An 8,630-nucleotide genomic window follows, 5' to 3' on the forward strand; every position below is an offset into this window, starting at 1 on the left:
GTCACAACAGCCAAGACAGGGAAACGGACTAATGTGCAGTAATGGATGAGGGGTGAAGAAAATGTGGCGTGCGTGTATGTACAGTGTATCCACATAAAATACGTGTGCGTGTGTGCACACGCCCGTGGGCATGCGTGGGCGCATGTGTTATATATATCGTGGAGTAGTATTCGGTCTCGAAGGAGAAAATCCTGCTACTTGTGACGATGCGGGTGATCCTGGAGGACGTCCCTCTAAGTGAGGTAACCCAGGAAAAAGAAACCGTGTGAATGACTTCGCGTGCAGCCTGAGATCGTCCAGCCCGGGAGCCAGGAGAACAGGGGCTGCCCGGGGCTGGGGGCTGGGTCCGGGGGGAGAGCTGGCCAGAAGCTACAGGCTTGCAGTTGAGAGACGGACAGATCCTAGGAAAGTAAGGAACGACAGAGCCGAGACTGTAAACGGTACCGCACGGTCCACTTGAAACCGGCTAGGAGAGCAGATCTGCCGTGTCTTGGCCGCTCGCCCACAGTGACAGCTGGGCCGTGACAGCGTTCCCAGCCAGCGCGTGGAGGCCACACCACGGTGTGTGCACGCAGGAGCCCATCCGAGCGCACACCTCACGTGAGACACGGACCGTGTTTCAGTGAACGGGAACGACGTGGCAAGAGGGACGGGGGCCTCGGGGAGGCTGTCGGAGGTGTGAAGAGGCCGCAGCCGCAGGAAAACCCTGCCTGCCTCAGCGCAGAGCACGGGGCGGCCCCGTCGCTAACAGGAAATTGAAAACGAATTCTTCACCAAGCGAGTTTGCGGGCCCCGTGCTCATGGGACCTCCCGCGTTTCTCCATTACCTGTACTAAAGGGAGAGAAGGACGCGATGAGCTTTGGAAATAATTTATCAGGTGGAGAGGAACCAGGGCACGACGAGGGCCGAACTGAACCATTTCTCACTCCTGCCTTTGCAGACACCCCCCGGTTCTCAGATCACGACATAACTTCCAGAAAAGCCCAAACCCAGGGGCAAACAAACAAACAAACATGGTTTAAAGAAACGACCATGGATTCGACTTGAGAATTTCCTTGGAGATGCAGAAGGCAGTGCGCAGTGACCCTGACCCTGGCCGCCCAGGCTGAGGAGGACGCACGCCCAGGGCCTTCCTGTGGGACTGCGTGTCCCGGCCGCCCCCAGGGTGAGCTAACTCCATGGTCTCGGCTCAGATTTGTGGGGTTGGGGGGGGTCTGACCGATGGCAGGAAGTCCAGTAAGCTTCACAGAAGATGGGCAGGCCCCTGAAGCCCACTCGTGCACAGAGAGGCTGCCCACTGGGACTAACGGGAAAAGACACGGTGAAGAAAAGAACCTTTGATTCCCCAACGTCTCTGCTCAGGAAGCAAGCGGGTAGCAGCTGGTGCAGACGTGAGCTGTAGACTCACGGCCAGGAAGGACAGTTCGGGGGGCTGAACCGGCTGCCGGCGGGCAGGGCTGGGGACAGCCACAGCAGGCGGGAGGACTGGGAGCCTGCCTCCACGGGCACGTCCGTGGAGGTTGTGGTGGCCCCGTGCCACGTGTGGGGGCAGAGGCCTTGCTGCTGCAGGTCAGGGGTCTTCACGAGGACAGTGAAGACACACGGAGAGCTGAACCTGAGGAGCAACCGAAGGGCAGCCTTGTCCAAGGCTGGACTGGATGTAGAGGTCAGGTCCCGACCTCCGGCTTGAGCCTAATGCATAGTAACTGAGCCGCCTGCCTAGTCGGGCAGTGGGAGGGTGGGGGAGCAGCGAATGGATTTGGCCTATGGGAGGAATAGAAAAAAACTGTGGCCAGAGGGCAGACCACAGGGATTGCGAGACAAGACCCCAAATCCTTTGTTTCCCCTAGTCGTCTGCAGAGGGTCTAATCCCCTCTCCTTTTCATGTGGGCTGGCCTGCAGCCTTGCTGCTCTTGGACAAAGTGGAACCAAATTGATGCTGAGGCTTGGTTGGAAAAGGTCATGTGGTTTCCCTGCTGTCACAGGGTGACGCCCCAGCTGGGGCTGTGCAGAGCCCGAGCGGAGATGTCCCGCCAGGAGCCTTTGCCAGGTTCTGGCCAAGGACAGCTGCCCCTTGTGACGTGTGAGTGAGGAAGCTTCTCTCTCTCTAACCTCAGCCACTGTGGGACCGTAGGTGCCTGAGGAACCCCGAATGAGAACCATCAGCTGGTTCCAGCCAGTCCCCAGAACCGCGAGAACAGGTAACAGCAGGAGATGGTTAGAGCTGGTTGTTATGCAAACCACCGGCAACTGTGGGCAGAGGACCAGGTGCGGGAAACAGGTTTTCAGACACCGGGAGGCAACCAGGCGTGAGCTCCTTTGATCCCGGTGCTGTTCCACGAGAGCCTGGAAATCCAGATTTCTATGCAACATCTCCTGATTTCGAAAATACTGGGGTGGCCAAACACAATTCCTTCAGGCTGCACCACCTCTCGGGATGAGCGTCCGTGAGCCCCCTTGATTCGCCTTCCCTGCAGACCGCAGCGGAACGTGCCGAAGTGCAGACCGCAGAAGCCAGGCTGTCCTGCGCCAGCCGGCTCTGCCCTCGGCCCCCGAGGCTCCTCCCCGGCGATGAGTTCCGAAAGCGTCCACGCGCGGCTGTGTGCGGAGCTCCGGACTGTGGTGGCCTGGCCTCTGAGCCTGTCGAGGATGGAGTGTGTCCCACTCTTGGGAGTTACTCACTGCTGACGAGAAAGCCTCAGCAAAGACGGGAGACGCTAACTACCGATCGTGCCGGAAGGCTTGCCGGCCCGGCTCGCAGCCCCAGAGGCAATGCTCATTTATTCCTTCTGCTGAGTGCGGCTCGCTGACCTGTAGACATGCTGTGGAATCTGGATGCTGCCGTGCCTCCTCTCGTGTCCCTTTCCGTGATGCAGCTGGGCCTGCAGCTTTAAGTCTCAAGGAAGGAAGCGCTTTTATGTCTGCTTGGGGTTTTTGGGGGGGGGGGGCGTGTCAGAAAGGTCAAGGTTTTGGTAAGTGGTTTTGGAAGCAGCGTTTTTGGACCGTGCCCTAAAGTCAAGTCAAGCACTTTTCGGGAAGGACCATGGCGTCAGGAACAGGGTTTCAAACCCCCTGACAGACGAAACTGGAGACCTACTTCTTCAGGACTCCAGGCATTGGAACTCTCTTTTCTTAGGGCGATTCCTGTCGCCAAATTATTGTAAATTCTTCCTCTACCCCGTGGAGGTGTGTATCTTTGCAGCCCAGGAGTATTAGGGCTTGAGGACCCAGAAGCCACCCCTTGCAATGGGATCCTCAAGGGAGGCAGCACCCCGTCTCCCCGTCTCTGGAGAGAGTGGGGACCTAACTTGGACGGGCTCCACTTAGCAAACCCAGACGGCCCCAGTCACAGAGAAAAACTGTGAGGCGCGGAGTGACTCAGAGCGCTGGGCACGTCCCGTCCATCTGCAGCCCCTGCCTGTCCCCCAGGATCGCCCCACAGCCCACCACAGAGCACCCCTGCACTCGGCTTCTGCACTCGGATGCATTCCGGCCTCTCTCTCCCAGACAGTGGGCTTGAATCGAGCCTTCCTTCCTTCCACTTTGCATGTCTCGTGTCTCCAAATACGCTGCTCCTAGTTTTCCCTATTCCTCTTTCTGGTTATTGTGTGTCCGAGCTCTGTCGTGGGAGAAGCCCCCGGCCCCCCTGCTTGCAGGGATTCTGTGTGTGGGTCGGTTCTCGCTGCTGGACGCCCACACAGCGCCTGACCCCGTGATGGGAGGACAACAGGGCGCTCATCTCCCCGAGCCGCTCCACGTGTTCCTGGGTGTGTTTTGCGGGGGTGGGTGGGGACAGAAGGTGTCCCCAGAAATCCGTGGTTTGGAACCCAAGGGCTCCTGGAAGGTCACCTCTAACTGACCCTCCGTCTCTGCTCTAGATCCCTCGTGACCGAGAAATAGCTAAGTTTGACAGGGTTGCATTGGTTTTTGTTGTCTGTTTTTTTCTAATTGTTGCGGTGAAGCGAGAGCAGGGGTGGACAGCAGGAGAGCCCCTGCCGGGGGCGCCCCGTGTGGCCCTGCTCAGCTCGCAGACACCGTGTCCGAGTGTCTCGGTTGCTCCCAGGATTTCTGATCTGAGCCACGTGAGCCCTTCTTCTCTCGCTGCCTCTTTGTTAACTCTGCCTCCCCGAAGAGAAACTGGGTGCGCGGCGAGTGGCCACGTCCCCGGCCGCCTCTCCGCTGCGGACTGCCAGTTCCCTTCCCACCGGCTGGACCGCGGAGACGCTCACGCCCGAACCTTGACCACAAGGGCCCAGGTGCTGGTGCTGTTTGCATGTGTGGACAACCAGGGGTTGTGGAGGCTGCCCCTCGGAGACACCACGTGTAAGACCTTGCCCTTCCTCACCGTGTCTTTCCCTTCGGCCCCCTCCTAGGCCTTTGCACCTGGCGCTCCTGTGCCAAGAACCGGGCCAGGCTCTGCAGCGAGCGTGTGGATTTACGTGGATTGAGAAGGTGATCACCACTCCCCCCCGGAGCCCGTTAATCCCAACCCCTTGCTCCGTGGACGTCGGACGTGACGATGCGCTTCCTTCAGTTTGCACGAGGCACCCCGGCACACGTCTGCCGTGTGCCGCGAGCTCCGGCGTGTGCACGTGGGAGGGCGGCGGTTCTCCCGCGAGCAAGAGGAGGGGAGATACGGGCGATCCCGTGTGTCCTGATCGTGCCTTTGGCAGTTCGGCGGCCGTGGCCTGCGTGTTTCCGTCTTCGGCTGCCGCGACAGCTCTCTGGGTGAGGTTAGGTCACTGAGGCGCATGTGGCGGGTGGGGATACTGGTGCGTCCGGTGACAAAGTGTGCCCAGGAAGGCCCCGAGCGGGAGCTGAGTGCACAGCCTGGTCTGTCCGTCTGCTGCGGAACGGGAACCGACGGGGAGAACCAGACCTTCACGGAGTCTTGGGTCAGTTGCCTGTTACTTCGTTTTAAGAGGGATGATCCAGTGGGATATGATTCAGCCATAAAACAAGAAGTATCGACCCACTGGCACCACAGAGGGACCTAGAGAGCCTCACGCTGCGTCGGAGGAGCCGACGCAGACACATGGTGTCGGATCCCGCTGAGGTGAGAGCCGCAGGGATGGGAATGGAGTAGTCGGCAGGGGCTGCGTGAAGAGGGAAGGGGCGGCTGCGTCATGGCTCAGCGTTCCTTTTGGTGTGAGAATGTTCTGGAACTGGAAGGAGGTGGTGACTGCTCAGCCCTGGGACTGTACTAAGTGCCACCAAATGAGAATCTGCAACAGGGCTGAAGTTATGGGATGTGGATTCTGCCTCAGCGGGACAGAGAGGCAGGTCCCCGACCAGCCCTGCAGCAGGGTGGAGGATACCCTGGGGTGCTTCCCGCCCTGCCCATAGCCGTGCGGTCTTCTCAGCACCCTGGTTCTATGTGCGGGGTTGTGGTATCACCAGATGGCGGTGCTGCCCAGGGTGATCTGGGACCAGTTAGCCCCGGGGCCATGAGAGTGGGTCCTTGTGCGAGGGCGATGGCCTCCCCGAGAGCAGTGCAGCCGGTGAGAGCCCGGGCTCAGGAGGCAGGCGGTTCTGGTGCCGTCCGGCTGAGACCCTCCCCGGCTGTGCGAGCCCCCATCCCTCTGTCTCCCCATCTGTGATGGGCCCAAGGGTGTCTTCCTGGTAGGGACATTGTGGGGCTCAGGGACATTGTCTCTAAACCCCACAATGACATTGTCTCTTAAACCCCACAATGTCCCTGGCCTGCTACGTTCACGTCCGAGTCAGTCTGGCATGGCTTTGTTGGTGAAGGGAGGGCTGTGGTGTGCTCGGTGTCCCCAGAGCCTGCAGGTGCTCCAGCAGGACGGGATGAGTAAGACTCCCCACGTGGCTTCTCCCATGACCTCCCCGACAAGTGTCCTCTGCCTCACCCCGGGACGTGGGTGACTCGAGGTCAGACAGCAGGCCCTGTCGCAGGTCTGGTTTTGTACAGTTGCTTCCCCTCCACGGGCTGCAGAAACCCAGGAGCTGGTGTTCACACGCACAGCGTCCCCAGGGAAGCACTCGTCACCCAAGCGCGGTGAGAATCGCAGGTGCCCTTGAGCTAACCACACACGGGCATGCGGGGACCATGACAATGACGGTCCCTTCCCTGAAGGACCAAGTGCCTGGTGCGAGCTGCCCTGACCTGGGGAACAAAGCGCCCTCACCGAGTGCAATTGATTTCTGTCTGTTGTTTGCTTGCCGAGTTTCTGAAGCATCCCTCGGACCAAACGCCGTTGCCGAGTGGAGGCCCGCGGCTTTACTGGGCTCCTTGACACTTGGAAGGCAGCGCGGCTGTTGTTCTCCGCCTTGAAGAGATTAAGCACAAGCCTTTGAGGGTGCTTCCTGTGTCCTTTTGCGGGGGGGGGGGGCATTTTCCTTCTCTTGAATGTGAACACCAAGGAGCCAATTCACCAGGAAACAGCCTTCCCACATCATGCGCAGGAGGACGGGGAATTCGTTTGCTGGCTCAGGAACAGCTGCGCTAAGCTTCGTCGTGGCAATTTGAAGCCCGAAGAAGAAGTCCCTCTCCAGCTCCCTGGCTTTATCCCCCGAGCGCGAGCAGATTCCCAGCTGTCCTTCTGTCCACGGGAGCAGCTCAGGTGTGCCGAGCGGCCTGTGTGGCAAGTGCTGTCACGCAGGGGGAGGCCACTCGGGGCCTGAGTCAGGGTCCCCTGGGCCTGGCTGCTCCGGCACCTCGGCCCTCGAGCCCCCGGCTGCACGGCTACGGCGCTGGGAGTGGGGGGCTGTGCTGGGGTCTGCGGGCGCCGCTCACCCATTCCCGGCCTGGGACAGGAGCTGCCCTTGTGACGTGAAGGGGGCATAGGGAGAGCTTTGGGGGCGTTGCTGGAAGTGCCCCCTTCCTTGGTCTGGGTGCTAGTTACGTGACTGTGTTCAGTCTGAGAAAATTCCTCAAGTACTACCCTGTGTGTTTTTAATTTCAGTCAATAAAAGTTTGGAAACAGATGTAGGTACTGATCTGGGATTAAATGCCGTTGCTCTGTTGCCACTGAGATTTTATACGAGAGAGTGGGTTCCACGCCTGCGCGACCAGTCCCTGGGCTCACGACATCGGGAAGAGAGTTGTACCTGGGGATCCGAGAGCTTTGGGATGGTGCACACCAAGCAGGGGAGGATGGGTGAGCCCATGGAAGGGTGTTGTGGATGAGGGAATGGACATATCCCAGGTGAGACCAAGAGACCTAGAACCTCAGAAAACCTGGAAACGCTTCAGGAAACCCTGCATTTTATGGATGGGTGTGGGGGGCTCCAGGAGGCCCCGTAAGATAATCTGCAGCGTATTTGGACCTGAGCTGTCTGATTTTGAACCTCATGCCCTTTCAACATTCCCGCTGGGTCTCCCATCTGCTCCTACTCCTCCCTGGTCAGAATCTGAGCTTTGGTGTGTCCTTTCTGTGATGGAGCCTTTTGCCTGATTCCTCACTTTTATTCCTTGTCTTGATGTCCTGATCCTGCCTTACCCGCCCCCAGCACATCTCCGTGACCCTGAGTTCCCCGGGCATTTCTGTTCTTGCCTGGTTTCTGGTATGGGCCCGCTGGTAGACCTGCGTGATCCCAGCACCTGCCAGGCCACTCCCCTGTCTCCATCAGCACCCCTGCCTTCTCTTACCCAGCTGGCCGTGCAGAACTTTAGAGAACTTGCCCCTGTTAGAAGAAAGCCAGGCTGTAGAAATTAAGCCCTTCTTTTCTTGCTCCACTTCCCGTGAAACCAGAGGACAGATGGTCATCATCCTCCACGCTGAGGAACAAAATCTCACCAACAATTAAAACCGAAATGACCAGTATATAAAAATACCATCTCGCCAGAATTCCAAACTAGAAAATAAATAGCGACATTTCCTGGTTGCAGCAAGGCTTAGTGTTAGAGTTCTCTTTTTTTAGAACAGGCGGACTAGGGTCATAAAACTTTCAGTTAAAAGAAGAGAAATGAATTTTTTTTTAACGAAGGGTGTTAAAGGCACTAATTTTTATGACCTTCCCTGATTCTCCGTGGTGGGGTCTTTTGTCTCATTGTCTTCCGGAGAGAGTCTCATGAGAGCCCTGTGCTGTCAGAGCCTCGCCGCTATTCTCCTGTCAGCAGACAAAGGTGCGAACAAAGCCGAGCTCATTACAGGTGTGCAGGGGAGCACCCGCTGTATAGAAACTTGAGGAAACACTCTGAGAGGGAACAATGGCTCCTGGAGAACATGAACAGATGCGCCTCAATTTCAGAAACATGTGCACATGAAAGATCACCTTTTATTGGAGAACATGAATGAACTTACACTCTCTAAAAAAAACGTACCCGGGAAACCGTGACCTTTTGGATGGTTTCCTGAGCTGCAGTTCTAGGAGAACATAATAAATGCCACTAGACACCGTGGAACAGAAAACCACGAGGACTCAACAAATTAAACTTTGTAACGCACGCGGAAGACACCCAGTGTGGACCTCCGCGTACGGTCACCGCCATGTGTTATTTTTTCCCATCAAAAAGTTGACATTCAGAATATTCAAGAAATATGAGTGCCCTTTCAGACGTCAAATTTGAATTTATTTCCCAGGGGTGCTGTGTTTATGTACCCATCTATTAATGTCGTGCAACAGACATGGGCTTCCGTGAAAATAAAATCCCGTACTTGACGTC

The sequence above is a fragment of the Meles meles genome, chromosome 16 (assembly GCF_922984935.1).
Source record: "Meles meles chromosome 16, mMelMel3.1 paternal haplotype, whole genome shotgun sequence".
NCBI lineage: Eukaryota > Metazoa > Chordata > Mammalia > Carnivora > Mustelidae > Meles > Meles meles.